The sequence below is a fragment of the Stigmatopora nigra genome, chromosome 10 (assembly GCF_051989575.1).
Source record: "Stigmatopora nigra isolate UIUO_SnigA chromosome 10, RoL_Snig_1.1, whole genome shotgun sequence".
In the NCBI taxonomy this organism is placed as follows: domain Eukaryota; kingdom Metazoa; phylum Chordata; class Actinopteri; order Syngnathiformes; family Syngnathidae; genus Stigmatopora; species Stigmatopora nigra.
This window is the reverse complement of record NC_135517.1, coordinates 7,073,047-7,089,417: the sequence shown is the minus strand read 5'-3', so window position 1 is coordinate 7,089,417 and position 16,371 is coordinate 7,073,047. Positions and strand designations below refer to the sequence as shown.

The 16,371-nt window shown below is 39.2% G+C and overlaps 1 protein-coding gene across 4 annotated transcripts in view; it reads right to left on the bottom strand.

Annotated features, from left to right (window-relative positions):
- Positions 1-14,506, bottom strand: part of foxp4 (forkhead box P4) — a 123,169-nt gene extending 108,663 nt beyond the window's left edge. For all 4 annotated transcript variants that reach the window (XM_077726171.1, XM_077726174.1, XM_077726172.1 and 1 more), the window contains exons 1-2: positions 14,373-14,506; positions 7,083-7,156 (exon numbers count right to left, since the gene is read on the bottom strand). The gene's annotated coding sequence lies outside the window, so the exon portion shown is untranslated. The remainder of the gene's footprint in view (positions 1-7,082; positions 7,157-14,372) is intronic.
- Between the last annotated feature and the right edge of the window lie 1,865 nt (positions 14,507-16,371).

Genomic DNA, 16,371 nt, shown 5'->3' with positions numbered 1-16,371 from the left:
GGTGAAAAAGACATTTTGGTTTAAGCATCAGATATGTGATTAACAACATACCCACTTGATCTTGAGTATAGCTAATGTCACATTTGTCCAAAAACATAATTTTCTATGTTCAAAAGTTTTTCCTTTCTGCATGCTCATAATTCAGAGGAATCCACATTATGCTGCAAGGCAATAATATCTTGTGATTCAAGTTGTCACCTTCATTCAGATATTTTGCAATCCATATTAGATTTGTCTGCATAATAGTTCCTTTCGGCTCAATAATGACCATTTACATACTTAATCACATCCACTCGAATGGCACAAAAATGTAGCCGTTTCTGAGAAAATTATGATGTGTTTAGCTCTACTCTGTTCAGGCTATATTAGTGTAAATTCATGAGCCATCGTCAAACGAGTGTTAGCTCAATAACCTTGGCGATAGCTGGTAATTTAACCTATTATTAAGTAATATAAAATATCCAAATTAACCGCTTTGATGTTAAGTGGCTTTTACAATTAATTGCATGCAATCTCTACCTGATACTGAATAATGACACTAATATGCTGTAGTCGTTTTTAAAACAGTGATATAAAGTTAAATTGTGATTCCTAACAGACTTTTTGGATAGGAAACATCACTTGATAGTTGTCACAAACATAATTCCAAATAGTTTTCAACGATAGACTATATTAATCTAAAGAGGTCAGGAAATGTCATGCATGCCCAAAGCTCGCTCTGGCAATCATTTCTAATGGAGTGTCTGACCAAAGCAAAAATGCTGAATATTTCCACTATTGCGGGGATGAATTAAACACAGATCTGGTAAGATTATTTATTGAATAGCGAGAGTTGAATCTAATTTGATAAATGGTACTTTTATTAAAATCCAGGAAAGTGTCCTAAAACTAATGCCTGTGTCTAATGAGGGTGAATAATCACAAACATTCTTAGCATTGAGAAGTAAAAAGTTGCTGGACATATAGCTGGGTATGTGTGCATAACAGTGAAAACTAATGGTATATTTGCATATGATATTATCTAGCATCTACATATGAATACTAAATAGAAGACTATGCACTGATCCCCCTGAAATGCAATATGCAACATTAAAATACTCACAGGTCACATGGAATTGATTTTACAAGATCTCTACCCAAGAAAGTTCTCTGTTTTGTACACTGTATACATTAGGAGACAATCTAATATGTATTTTATGATAGACCGATAATGCCTGGGTAAAAAAAAAACTGGAAAGGATTGACACCATCTCAATCAGTCCTGCTTTTTGGTTGTTTTTCCTCAGGCGCTGTGGTTTATAAAAATTGAAATTAGAGGTAGAAAATGGAGCCACAGACACGTTATTCAATCATGTCATAATAGCCAGTTTTAACATTACAAAGTAACGTATGTTTTAACTGCTGCTTAAGTCTGGTAGACATTTCAAGTATTTCCAGGGTAATGAACTTCAGTCTAGGGTGTGGATATTTCCATGACTAGAATGGGACATTAAACAGACAAGCTTATATGTGAGCGCCTCTGGTCACAAATGGTACGGGCAAAGGGGTCATTAAAGGTGTTTTGCAATTCAAAGTCATTCTGAATGTATATTCTGAAACTGCAGGGTGCCAAAGGAGCAAGGTTGGCATCAGAAAGGGAGAGGGTGGGGAAAAAAAGACACAGAGGGGCAAAGATAACGAACCATTAAACTTGGCACCGCTGTCCAAAATCCTGAGGAGAGAGCGATAGCGCATCTTTAAACACTGTCATTTGACTTTGAACAAAGTGACTTTTTAAGTGAAAGCAGCCATTTCCCCCTTTCCCCGTTCTTTTTCTCCCTTCTCTCCCGTCCACATTTTAATGCTCCCTGCTCTATCATGTAAATCCCCATTCAAATTAGTTGGGCATTAGAGCCCTCAGCAGTAATGTCAGAGAGACTGAATGAGATGGGGGACTTAAGCACCTAACGAACAATGAAATTCCCAAGCCTTGGGACAGGACAATTAAGAAGCAGGCTTAGCCAATGATGAAAATTTATTGCTATCTAATACATATTTCTATTTTCTGAACACTAACCAATTTGAATGTGATTAAGGGGGGTGGGGCGCTTCATTAAAGAGATGCTGGCTTTCAGAGGTCGCTTGGAGAGGAGCCTTTTGATGTTAAATTACAAATATGGAGGAGAAAGGCATCGCCGTTGTCTTTCAGGGTTCCAAGTATTGTTTTCGGCGGTTCCCCCCTAAATGGGTTAGTTAACCCCTCGCTGTCCAGAAGAGATGCTAATATGGGGAGCCTCCGGGAGTGGGAGAGGGGGTTGCAAGAATGGAGAAGGCTTTTTAGTGGGATTATGGACAAAATAAATGCCTTTGCACTTATTCCTTTCATCTGAATAAAAACATCCAGGCATTCATTGCTTTCTCCCGTTCCTTGTGCATCCAACTATCTTTTGGCCATGTGCTCAGCGGGTGTCTTTAACGCTGCTAGAGCCAACTGCACCGGAAGCTTTTTCAAGGAGGAAAGCAGTGAAGGAGTAAAACTAACAAGACAATTGATTGCATATTGAAGCTTAATGCTTTTTTTTTTTTTAAACCTGGGAAAATATGTTTTATTCAGTAACGTCAGATGAAAGTTTAATAATGGAGTGACTTATTTTTGATTGGGCTCATCTTGTGAAGTGTAAATGAAATACTAGTATTGGATCATTTGAGGCTCCTTTTTACCAAGTGGTTCATTTTCATTGAATCTTTTTTTCATTTCATTTTCATTTGAAAAAATAAGGTAAAATGTAAATAATGATATATACAAATGTGAATCCATTTCACTGATGGCTATGGAATCTCTACTTCACTACGGGCAATCTATCCAGGCAAAATTTAGTTCAAACAGGGTCTAGGTTGAAGCAACAAAAAAAACGTATCTAGTCTATATCATCATTTAAATTCACCTGGAAATCGTATTCATCTTTAAACAACTATTTAGTTACCTTCTAAAGCAATAAAAATATAAGAAAAATCCTAACATGAAACATTTTAACGTATATAACAAATGACGCCATTGAATATATAACACAATGAATACTACTTATTTTCCTTTTGTCTCTTCAGTATTTCATTTTTATAACATATATTTGAGCAAAACTCAAGCTCTAAATTATTTTGATTCATCACTGCAGCTGTTTCAGTTTAATTCCTTTCATTGAGTTGCTTTGAAACGTCACATTTGTTCTAATTGGTGTGTTTTTATTATTTTTTTAAACATACATATAACTCATTATGTTTCTTTTCCCTTAATTCTTGCTATTTTGTCCTCGATAAAATGTTTTCTAGTAGTGTAGCAGCACGACTTCTCAGAAGGTTTAAATTTGAATTAAAGAAACTTATAATTTATCTCACCATCCTGCTTTAAAAAAAAGGTAAGATAATTCTAGTCCTAGATAAGGGGAAGCAAACTGTGCATACATATTTTCTCCTGAAACAAGCACCAGTGGCAGATTAATTTGTGTTAATAGATGCGTTCTCAGGCCTAGTTTGGAAAGGATAAAGGACATTTTCATTAACTTTCTTTATATTTAATGTTCAATTAGTTACGGGTATAACCGGACCATAATCAGATGGAAATATGGGGATGAATTAATGCCCCGACAGGAAGAAAGAACAACCGAGGGATTGGTTTATACCCAAAGCAAGATTTGTCTGGTTATGGTCGTGTGTGCACACGTCTTCACAAGAGTGTAAAACCCTCTGCTCAACATGCTAAATATGACAGCGCAAAGGTATTAAGTCTCATAAATATATTTATAGAGATTAGCTAATGTATTTACATGAATACACAAATACGTATGCTGTTGTGTCAAGAGCCGTGCCTGTGGGAGAAGTGGGAGGGAACGGAGGTTTACCACAGTGTAAAGAGAAAATGAATGACTTGGAAAATAGAAAAATCAAACACTTTATAGTGCAGCTGAGGAGCGCTTTTATCATCCTGATAGGCAGTGTTTAGTGTTGTGTGCATGCCTGCGTGTTTCTCTGTGACTGATGCGCCGTGTTGTGTTGCATGTCACGCTGAATGATAGGATTACTCATTTTCCCCTTAGCGGAACACAAATCACTCTTTTATCCGCCATCATTGAATCTTTCCAGGGTTAAGTATTCACGCTCGCAGCTTCTCACTGCGCTAGGGTTGTGAGTAATTGCCTGCGTTACATGTTTGGCAGAATATTCCATCACACTTTTAGAAGCAAAGTGACAGCAAAAACGAAAGGTTTGCCAGAAAACTGTTGACGCGAAAACACACCCGGAACATGAAGAATCTTAAATTTGAGTGACGTGCTGAATCCAATAGAGTGCTATGACTGATACATTTCTAGGAAAGGGAAAGACAACAGTGTGGGTGAGTGGGGTATGCTGCTCCATATGAGGTCACCGTCTGAGGATTCATGGAAATATTTGGGGTTTAAACAAATCTAATGACAATTGCATTTGCTAGATTTGAATTGGAGATGTTTACTAGACCTTTTTATACTTCTCATGTTTGTATTTCAGCAGTAGTTGTGAATCCAAATTGACACTACATCCAAAAACTCTCCTTTTCCCAGTTTGGGTAACATTATGCAGGGGTCTATTGGAGGTGACCTCAACCTAAAGGTGGACTTGATATAATATTGGAATATGTTATCAACTTACAAATAGTCAACTAATTACACACACTTTGAATAGCATCAGTATCAGGCTATTGCTGTCCATGTAAACAAGGTCATTTTAATTAGCTTCTCGTGCCTGTGCCATGATAACATAGTTTTAAAATTAAAGATAAATAAATAAACTCAGTCATTGTCTGTAAAAGTTGTTGATCATAGATCTAAAAAAAAATTAAAAAAATCCAAGGCCTTTTTTTTGCTTGTATTTGGCCTCGTCTTTTTCGGTGCACTCCATCCAAACGAATTACTCTCCTACTTTCAAACAATTTCATGCTCCAATTCTAAAGCCTACTTGGTTAAAAGATAACAAGGAAACACGGAGGAAATTCCAATCATTTGGCTAAGATCCCCCCTGACTCCATTAGCTGCCTGTATTAATTAAAAACAAACAGGATAAAATTGACCACAAATGGAATTTTGAGTGAAACCATGTCACCAACCCAATAATGTTGTGTGAAAAAAAAATATCATTTCAATTACAGTCTAAGCTGTCTAAAGCTGGGGTCCGATCTGGCCTTCTGCAATGAACGTGGGGGGCTTGGCCAGCTGGATCTTGCCGAGAGCTCCCAGGGACTTGAACACAGACGATTACTGAGGTAATTTGGCTGAAAGCCCACTTGAATTGGCCCGGACCCTCGATACTATCAGCTTCACAATTAACCAACAAAAACAGATAACCTCCCAATCTCGGTAAGGCGTCGCAGCTATAATAGCTCACCGGAGCTGCCCAACACACACACACACACACACACACACACACACACACACACACACACACTTACGTAAACAGATACAGTAGTGATGCACACGTAAAAACTAAATAGACTGCAGGGATTTCTCTCCAATTAACATGCATGCAAAGCAATTTAGAACCCAACAAGATGTTTTTGTCTGACTGCTCCAGGGTAATTTAGCACTTCTGTTTCCACACGAGCCTGCCATGGCAAGGAGGTGGAGGAGAAGGAGGAAGCAAAGCGGGGTTAGCAAAGTGGAATGGATTTCTTGATTAAAAGTGCCCCCTTACCCCTCCTTTCTCTCAGCATACAGCGGCATGAGACCGCGGCCACGCCACCACAGCAAACATGCGGCGAATCCATATGCCCTAATACAGAGGCAGCATCATTGTTAATTTCCTTTGTTAGCCGTCTGCTCCCCTGGCCGATTTAATTTGTGGTGGTGTTTTAGAGAGCGGTGGATCAGAATTGAATTAACAGACATTCGTCCACTCGCACATTCTCACATTGTGCGCTCGCCGTTGTGTGTCCATTTTCTGTTCTGTTCAATAATTGGACTTGGATTACTGTTGATGTGAATGCATGATCACACCGATGCCTGCATGCAACAGATGTGCACAGACGGTTAAAGGTGTCTGATGCGGCTTTTATACAGATTTTGCATTAACACCAAAATTACCTGCGCGCTGCACGCACTGGAGAGAAAAAAAAGAACTGTTTGTGAGCACAAGCAGCCCTTTTCTCACAGCTTTTATCTTTGATTTGACATCTTGGTGAGAATTCCCCCGCGTCTGGCTGTGCATCCTTCGCCTACACGCTAAAACATCAGACTGCTTGTGATCGTGTCAAACTCGCCTTTTTTCAATGTCAGGCAATTATTTGTTAACAAAGGAGCAGTAAATAGAAGGACACACACAAAACAAGGACTATGCAAGTCTCGAGTAAAAACCCAATCATAGAAAAGTGCACAAATATATCAGAGCTTCCCACCTTCAGCAACTTTCTCCTCCTAACCCTTTTCACGTAATTAAACCTATACTCACTTTCAATTAGGGAGCCTTTCTCCCCATGCTCGCCTTTATGTAAAAATTAATTAGTCAATTAGCCAATTAACATGTGAACGGGCCTTTGTGTTAACGAGGCTTTTACAAGATACAGCAACCTTAACGTAATGGCCGACAGGCAACAGACGCCATGGGACTAGTTTACACCACACTGACTTGACGCAACCAGGCTTCAGGCACGCAAACAAATGCACACATGTAGGTCACCGTCAGAGATGGAGAAATTAAAACTACATGCCGACCTTAAAGCACAATGATTGACACACAGACATTTCCTGTGTTTTGTTCTCAGAATGTGACACAAGAACACCTGCATGAATATCGTTATGCATTGTTGGTAAGCACACTTGGTTGTATGGCAAGAAGTCACAAACATAATAGCAGGCAGTGAATATATGATGTAGAGTCACCTGGAATAACCCCAGATAAATAATCACCTTAAAGTCTGAAGACCAGAGAAAAGTTTAAAATATGTATTAATTGATTCACAAACCTACACTGATTTTGTTTCAAGAAATTATAGGTCAATTTAATCTGCAAAACACAAAGTCGTGTTGAAATTGGATTTCTGCAACTGTTTTTTTAAACAAATAAATCAGTAAATCACCTACCAGTCCGGCGTCCTGTGCAGAAGTCATCGAGTCTTTGAGGTCACTTCTGGGTCACTTCTCTGCGAGACGTCTCCCTGATTAAAGAGAAAATATTTTTTAGCCTGCTGAGTCACAGTTTCCCCAATGAGACAAACCCTACAGTAACTCTTTTACAAAGTACAATGCACCCCGTAATGGTAAACATCTCATTAACCTCCGTTAGGATAAGCTGTACAGAGGATGAATGGTACAATTATCACGAGAAGTCTGGCCAATCAAAGTGCATTTGAATGTCAATAATGTCAGTAAATTCAGCCAGCTGTGCTATTCACGTTCTCGTGCAGCAACAAGGCTACCAGTTTAAAAGGGTGCAGATATTTGAGCCAGCCTAGGCCCCAAATACCCAGGCTACATCCCGTGACGACGCACCACAGCTGGACTTGCTTGCTTATTTTAGACCAGGTGGCTGATTAGACGTCTCTCATTCGATGAATTATGAATGTAGTGACCGGCTTGCTGAGTAGGCCTAACGCAATCCCGCTGAGGCTCACAGCTGAAGACTTTTCAAAGCAGGCCTTCCTCTTTTAGGCCAACACAAATCACAGCAGTTTATCTTTACTGTACACTGTACACTTATGATAACACCCCCCTCCACAAGCCACTTCTTTCTTGAACTTTCTGACACAACGAGGCAGAACCATGTACAGAGTCCAGTTGTGTCAGCGTGTGTCTGGTGTGTCTCTGTGTATAAATACAACCCCAGAGACAGCAGTAATGGCTCCCGCTTCAAATAAACAAAGAGCAGAGAAGCCTCCCATCTCTGCCTCTCTATGACCTAAATCAAGAATGGACGACACCCCACTTCCTCAAAGTTGGACGTTCTCAAGGAGATGGGTGCTCCACGAACAGACCTGTGGGTGAGAAAGTGTGCATGTGTGTATGTGTGAAGAAGTGAGAGGGCGAGCAAGAAGGAAAGGCAGCGCTGGGGTTGATATATACCACATGTTGCGAGCGAGCAACCCAGACACAACAACTCCTCTGCATAAGGAGGGGTGGTGGAGTTTTTTTTTTAAATAACAGATGGAAGCAGAAAAAAGTTCTGCTGGTGTGGGGGGAGTTATTTAAGATATGATGTGATGATAGGGAAGGGGTTGTCCTATTAGTATGACTTTTTTTTCTCCACATGGTTAAACATTTTAGCTAAAGACCCCCGTTAATTGACATTTAACAGTGTGCTCTTTTGACTATTAAAATAACCTGCAGCATTTAATCTGACTTTAAGGGTTCTGCAATTGACACAGAGCATTTTGGGTAAGTTTGGGAAACCCCACTTGAAGTTAAAAATCAACATTGGTGAGGTTTTTTACAGCATTGAACTTGGAGGTGGAGAAAGAAATGGAGAGGTCATTGAAGGTTTATGTGAAGGGAAAAAAAATCCAGTGATCAGAAAAACAGTCCCCCCAAAAAAGACTGTCATTTTAAGCTCAACACACAAATACACACACCTAAACATTTTAATGCCGGTAGTGGAGATTCCTCTTTCAGTAAAGTGTACCGGCCTTCTCGAGATCGTTTATTTTTGCGTCCCGTCAATCTAAACAATCCCTTAAAAGGGATCGCAGATGTTTATAGGGCTTCACAGAACAAATGCTGCCTTCCTGACCTGCAGATGCACATTCAGACATACAAAGACACACGCACAAACAAAGAATGGAGAAGACAGACACACGTACGCTCCCCCCAGTGGAAGAAATGGTGGCAATCGCTTGTAGGTCAAATCATTTCACAAGTGCAAATTTTGGTCGAAACCTTTAACCTTGACCTAATTACGGAGACTACAATATTTTTGCAGTGCAAATTAAATAATGGAAAAAAGGGCTCCTGTGTGTGCTTGTTTTGTTTATTGTTCCTTCTTTTTTTAGTTAAAAAAATGGTTGCTTGTTAAAAAAGACTGCCCACTCTGCCTAAGCCCTAAAGCCTCTTAGAGAAGCAGTGTTTTAGAGTAAACACAGTGCTTTTCCCCTTACATGGCCATGCGCTGCCAGACTGTGTGTTTTGAGGATGGTTGATTATGGTTATTATTAAGCAGCTCCAAGTGTGTGTGTGTGGAGTGAACTTGTGTTCTAGAAAAAAAAATGTTGTTTAAACAGTGCCAGGTGTTTTGTCATTGACACTGCACCATACACACAGCTGGAGATGCTGGGTGTATGTACGGACTTGGTTTAGTCATACCAAAAAGTCAATTTGGTAGAAGAAGAAAGTCGTTGAAGTTTAAAGCTGTGAAGATGGTGTTGCCTTTGTTTGACTCAATCTGCGCCAGTGGTCATATAATTTGAAAAACTGTGGACTTGGGAAAAAAAAAAAACCTTGATCCAACACTTTCCTGTCACTTCATTACTTCTATCTGTGGCCATATATGGCAAATAAATTAAGTTGGAGTGTTTTTATAGCCTTAAGAAAGTGCAGTCCCCTATCAGAGGATAATGTGCCTTTATGATAGTGACTATTATAAATTTAGGAAGTCAGTCAGGGATGAGGGGGTGTTGAGGGGGCCAGTGGGTCCCCTAAGTCTTGGTAATGAAGCTCAATCCATCACTCCTTCACACACACATATGCACGCACTCAAAATGGCTCTAAGGGCACCGAGCATTGAGATTATGACCGCCTGACCATGAAAAATTAACAGGTTTATCTCTTTTCCCCCCTCTCTCTCTTTATGGTTGTTACACCCCCAGCCCCCACTCCAACTGTCCATTCCATTCGTCTCCAACTCCGGCCCTGCGATACTTTTCCAATTTTTCTTCAGTGTCTTCCAGAAGCCCAGGGGAGGACCGAGGGAGAATGAAGCTGTGATTAAGTTGATACATTCGAGATAATAAAATCAAAATGGGTATCGCTCTCAGCTCAGTGGCCCTCCGCCCCACCTTGCGCACACCCCTTTTCCTCACTGCTCTGGGCAGCGTGGACACTGATAGACGAAGCAGAAGAGAACAATGAATGAGAAGGACTTGTCCAGATACGAGACGTGTTCCTTGGCTTCTTTTAGCCTGATATCTCGCATTCCTGTTTCACTTGGCAGTATCACGCATGCAAGTAACAAAAGGAAATACTCTGAAGTTGTGCTATCAGCAAAAGCTTCTGTCTGTCTGGTTGATTCCCTACTAAAAGAAAAACAATAAGCTTTTCAAAATTTCAATATGGGAAGGCTATACAACCTGCCTGTTTGTACAATTTCTATACAATTTTCTATACAAATTGTATTCATATTTGTGTTGTAACTTGCAATAGTTTGTCTTAAAATTAACAAGCATGTTGCTATGCATCCCCACATAGCATTTGAGGTTTAGTCTTAGTGCACTATATGTTGTCCAAAGGAGAAATAACATCACGCAAAAGGTTACTAGTTTATCAATAAGAGATCAAATATCCTCGTCATCAAAGAGCAAAGATAAAATAGCTCAAAGTCCCAGAAACATGATTCTAATAGCTAAAAAGAAGGAGCTCAATCTCCATTCATTTTCCCCGCTGCTTATCCTCATAAGGGTTTTAGGGGTATTGGAGTCTACTCCCTGAAACGGTTGCCATCCAATTGCAACAATCATTAACGCACACACTCAGAGTTAGGGGATGATTTGGCGTGTTCAATCAGCCTGCCACAAATCTTTTGAGGATGTAGGAGGAAGCCAGAGTACCTGGAGAAAACCCACGCAGGCAGAGGGAGAACATGCAAGTTTCACAAAAGAAACCTGGGGCCTGGAAATGAACCCTTGATCTCAGAACAGTTCTATTTTAAAATACTACTGTGAATTATACTAAAGGATAAAAAAAAATGTTGGTGTAACTTTTTAGGATTATTGCAAGCTGAAGGCCTCTCAAGTCACCACTCAGTTTAAGCTATTCCTATTCATTGACAAGGACGACAACGACATGTTATGCATGAAAGCTGATTAACTAATTGTGGATATTTATGGCACATTAAGAGTTAACCAGTAGAGAACTATGTCTATGTAGCTGATTTTCATTGGTGAGAATCAACCTGTTTTAAAGCAAGGGAGTCAGGGGACATGAATAATCCCCATCAAAATTGCTTTTCCAATTACAAACATCATACTAATGCATCATAGACTTTCAGAGAAAACAATCTCAATAAGTCCAGGAAAGTCAAACCTTCTGGCGCAAGTTGTTGTTTGTTTCAATGAAAGAGTCTCAGATGCTTCTAGCACTGGCAAATCAGAGGTCTCTTTCAGAGCGGACTAAAAATTGTATCTGACAGTTCTCAACTTGGAACTTTTTGATTGTACTCCTTAGCAAAAGACTGTATAGGCAAAAAGAACCAACCTTGACACTGTCCACACACACACACAAACACACACAGACGCATGCATGCACGTGCCTCAGGTAAAAACAGAGCATGGGAGACGGACAGGCGAATGCTCTTCTGCCAACGGTACACTTTGGTTCCGCCAGAACGTAAACATTACTGATTTATTTCAATAGAGCTCTTCAAACAGTGCCGCCGCTCTTCCTGTCCCTTCTCCTCTCCTGCGCAACCTTGCTTTTTTCGCAACTCCATGGCCTCACGCTTTTTATAAACTTGTGCTGTATGAGTTAAAACTCACAAAGAGCGGTGGCCGTGATCACCTGTCTTCCCTGCTCTCACTCTAACTCCCATCAGTGCCGTTCCCGCGCAAAATGAGCACTCCAAAGCCGCTAACCGTTTGTTGCACAAGATGGAGAGATGCGCTACTATGACAACGTAAAGCCTCCATAGGAAGCTACTGTCAATTTCCCTCAACCTCCGTCCCACTCCTGTTTTTTTTTCTCTTCATTTCTCTCAGGATACAAGTTTGATGGCTTGCACTGATTCCAGCGTCCGTCAGATTGACAGTTGACATTCTCCCTTCTTTAAAACCATGTCCTACTCCTTTATTTCTCTCCCTTTGCTCAGATTGCTAGGCTATTGTCAGAGGTGTAGCAGTGGTTGGGGGAGTTTGGGGGCATGGGGCGAGATAGCACCTTCCAGTCTTCTGATGTTGTGATATCAGAGGCAGTGGTGAGTGTTAAAGAGGTAGAGCAAAAGGGAACATAGACCCAATGTGAGGGGAATAAAAGATTTAAAAAAAATGTTGGGAACAGACATAAAACAAATGACACTCGCTTATATTTCCTCATAGAACTCTTGCCTCTAACATTCATGTGCTTCGAAATGCTACCTTACTTCCCCTACTGCTAGTTTCTGTGTACATTATTGACGTCGTCATTGACATCTCCCCCAAGGAAAGTTTTCCACGCTGCTTGTAATTGAGTTTGTCCATGTGGAAAAACAATACAAGGCAGAAAAATACTTAATGCCTGGTATTTTGTATACATGTCACATCGCATGAGTGTAAGTTTAAATTGGGGCCGTTAGTGCATTGTGTAGAAAAGAAAGAAAGAAAAAGAATGTACAAGACCTGCCAAAAGCGAAGAGGGAAATGCACATTTCATTGTATTTCAACATTGTGTAAATTAAACCTTCTCGGACAAGCAAGCTCGCCAGTTCTAAATGATAAAAATGTACATACTGTAAATAATATTTGCTATCTAAAATGAACACATACCTGTAGTGATGCAACATAAGTTGTTTCAACACTTTTTCATGAGAAAAAAGTTCATTTTTGTTCCAGGATGTAAATGTCCTCATCATATCTTTGTTTATGGTCGATTTTAGGGTTAGTTGTAATTGTCATGTAAAATATAAGAGCCATTTAAACCATTTAAATAAAAATAAAGTTGAATTTGTGACTCAGAACACACAGTCTCCTGTAGGTATTTCTGCAATGAATAAAGGTCTGATGTAAAAGTCAATTTGCTTGTCTTTGTTTAATTTGATTTGCGTATGAAATTATGTATTGCTCTTTTGATTAAAACTTACTCTTACAATTATGGTCTCATGGTTGTCAAACTTTTCCTCTTGCTGACCTTCTCCATCGGCATAACAAAAACAATTCAATTGCAATTTTGGAATTAAGCATACAGGTAAATGCTTACTCACCTTGCATGAATTTGTATTTTCCACCTTTTAAAAGACGTCATAATTGATTCACATAGAATTAGTAAACTTTGTCTGAAAATTATAAAAGTTATGCAACAAAATATCAGTAATAATAATATATTGTTTTGTCTTTTTGAATAATCTATATGATTAAATTGTTTCAATCATTGGTATGAATACTTTCATCAAAAATTCAAGTTGTTCACGTTTTGACACAGCATTTGATTTCTTTTTAAATATAAAAAAGGGTACAGAATGAAGATAATAATAGCTGTTTTATTCTCACTGACAAAGATGCATTTTCCATTTCTGCCTGATCTCCACCCCTATGCTCCTTGTCCGCCTGGTCCATGCATATAAGCCAATTTCATAATAAAGAATGCAGCCATACATATTCATGATAGAAATCTACTAATTAGTAAACCCCACATGAATGCACACACACACCTATGTGTGAAAGACACACGCACACACACACGTATGCTTCATGCATATGGATGTCCTTAGCAAACAAAGGCAGTGGCAGTGAGGGGCATTTGCTATTAACACACACGGCCACGTGTGATGGCACAGATAGCTGCCCTTCCACTTTTAGCCACGCGCACATGCACGCACGCGAACACACACACACACACACACACACACACAAATGAACACACGTGCACACTGGGATATATGGCAAGTTTGAGAGGGGAGGGGTTTCCCCAGCTCATCAATGGAGAACCTATAATTTCCTCCAGGGTTGAAGGGGGAAAAACAGCATTACAGAGAGAGATCGCTACTTGCTCATACACAAACACACATTGACAGCCCTGCATCACTATTGCATCACATTTAACAAAAGATCTTGAGGCATATTTAAGAATATAAACCCTGGCGGGATGCTGCCTCCTCAACTCCCATGTCTCTGCAAAGACTCATCCACAATCACGCACTGCTTCTTCAATGTTTCTAGCACGCCGCACAAAAACACAAGAACGCCTTGGAGAGTTAGAACAATCAATGCAAAATGGTTGCATCATATGAAGGGCGCTTGTTGCTTTGAACCTAAAGGTTTGGTGGGTTTAACTTTTGTGGAACTCGGGTTTTACGGCGTCTGACAATCTGAGCCTATCCCAGGAGAAGTTGTATATCAGCATTGCTGATTTAGATTACACACACACACAGACAAGGAAGGAAGGCAGGTGAGGAATAAGTGATATGTGACAAGAGACAAACTCCTACAAGAGTTACAGGGATATTTTGCAACCATTCTCATAAAAAAAATACTGACTTACTGCATATTTCTGAAGATTACTTTGGTATATTCAAGGAGGGCAAGGGATAGAGTATACTGCAGGAAAGTCCAGCCACTACTGAACAAAGACTGTGCCTCATTGACTGGAGTACCATTGCATTCAGCTGTGCCTCGTCAATGCAGCTGGTTAAAAAAAGAGGTCCGCCTATCAAAAATTCAGAAGGATAAGAAACTACATAGATTTTGTTCCATTTTCCTGATGAAAAATGAGGTATTTTGTTAACAAAAAAGAAACAAAGAAGCACTTTCTCAGCTGCAAAATAATTTCATTTTGGTCTATGACAATAAAAATTGTGCAGTAGTAGTTAGTAGTTAGAGTGGTGGCCTAGTGGGAAAGTAGTGTGAGTCAGGGTGTCCCCCACCCGGTGCCCATAGTTAACTGGGGTAGGTTCCAGCACCCCCTGCTACCTCAGTGAGGATAAGCAGAATGAATGAAAGTCGTTAGAGTGGGGCATAAGATCAAAAGGATTAAGAAGATGAACACTTGAGGTTAATTACTTCATTTTGTGGCGAAATTAACAAATGAAAGGTTGTGCATGCCTATAATATGTTGAATAAAATAAAGAATCCATTGTGGTCTTTTTGTGCAAAAGCCTTGGATTCTGTAAATATAAAAAAGTGATTACAATGGACTGAGATGTCTGCATGTATTGTAGTTTTGATGGAGTTTTCTTTGTTGGGATCTTTATAACCTGGTGCGACGGACAGACGTCAAGGTGTTGGATATATTTCGTTGAGGCATTTCTGAAGGAAACTGGAAAAACTCAACCATATACAGTAAGCGCCAACAAGAAGAAGACAGTCTGCTTAAATATTTGACTAAAATGACTCAACACATACTGTGACATGGATTGTTCATGGTTGAATGAAGTCCTGCTGTTTTGCCTTGGACTTGTTCAGCTGCCAACCTTTTATGCCTATTTAGAAAATCTGTTAAAAGAATTTACTTCAATAGCATGTGATGCAAAGTACATCATCTCTTTTCTTCTGCCCCCGTGGGTTGTGAAGGACGAATTGTTAGCTTCAAAAGATTTCATACCTTACATTGTAACAATGAGTGTGTTTCATTTAACACTAGGACAGTTAATGGTTAAGTCTTATGTAAACATTTATCAAATTACATCCTATGGACTATTTAAAAAATGTAACGCAGTCAGCGTGTTCTATTTACAGTAGGTGTACGATTTAAAATTTCGATTAGTATTTATATTTACTAAGCCATGACTGCAATTACTAAACATTCAAATGAGTAATGCAGTAATTTAGCAGTAAATGTTGGTATGTTTTAAAAAAAAACATGGTTTCTGTACAGTAAAAGCATCAGTTGATACCACACAGTTAGGGAAGTATCATAATTTTGTCAAATCTAACCTTATATCATTATTGACTAAAACTCAAATACAATATTCAGATTAAATTAACATTGTGTATTCTATTTGCTAGAGATTTTTAATGCCAGTTTTCAAAGTATATTGCCTGACCAATCCACTCACCGTGACTGGTCGCCTACAAATCTGGTACATAAGGTTTAAAACATTAAATTAATTAATTAAACATATAGTCGGGGCCTACATTTAAGAGGAAAAAGATGAAAATTGATGTGTAGCAACTAGATTAATCAGAAAAAAAATCTTGATTATTTTGCATTTATCTGTCAACATTGCTGCTGTAAAACTGGAATACAATATTCACTGTGTGACTAACTAAGACTTCTATATATGAATTGAGTCTGATTTTCTTTAAATTCATTCAATACACTGTAGCTTCACATAATATTAGTCTCTCTGGTTAAAAAGGGAAAAACATTATTGGCTTTACCTCACTGTTGCTCATAGGTAATTTTGCCTGGACACATGAATTATAGTGAAAAATCAAGTTTCAAGCATCAGAAAGGCCTTTAAACTAAATAGCAGTCAAATTAATAGACAGAATAGACAGAATAAATGAATTACAAAAGAGATAATTTGTCGTCGTTTTAC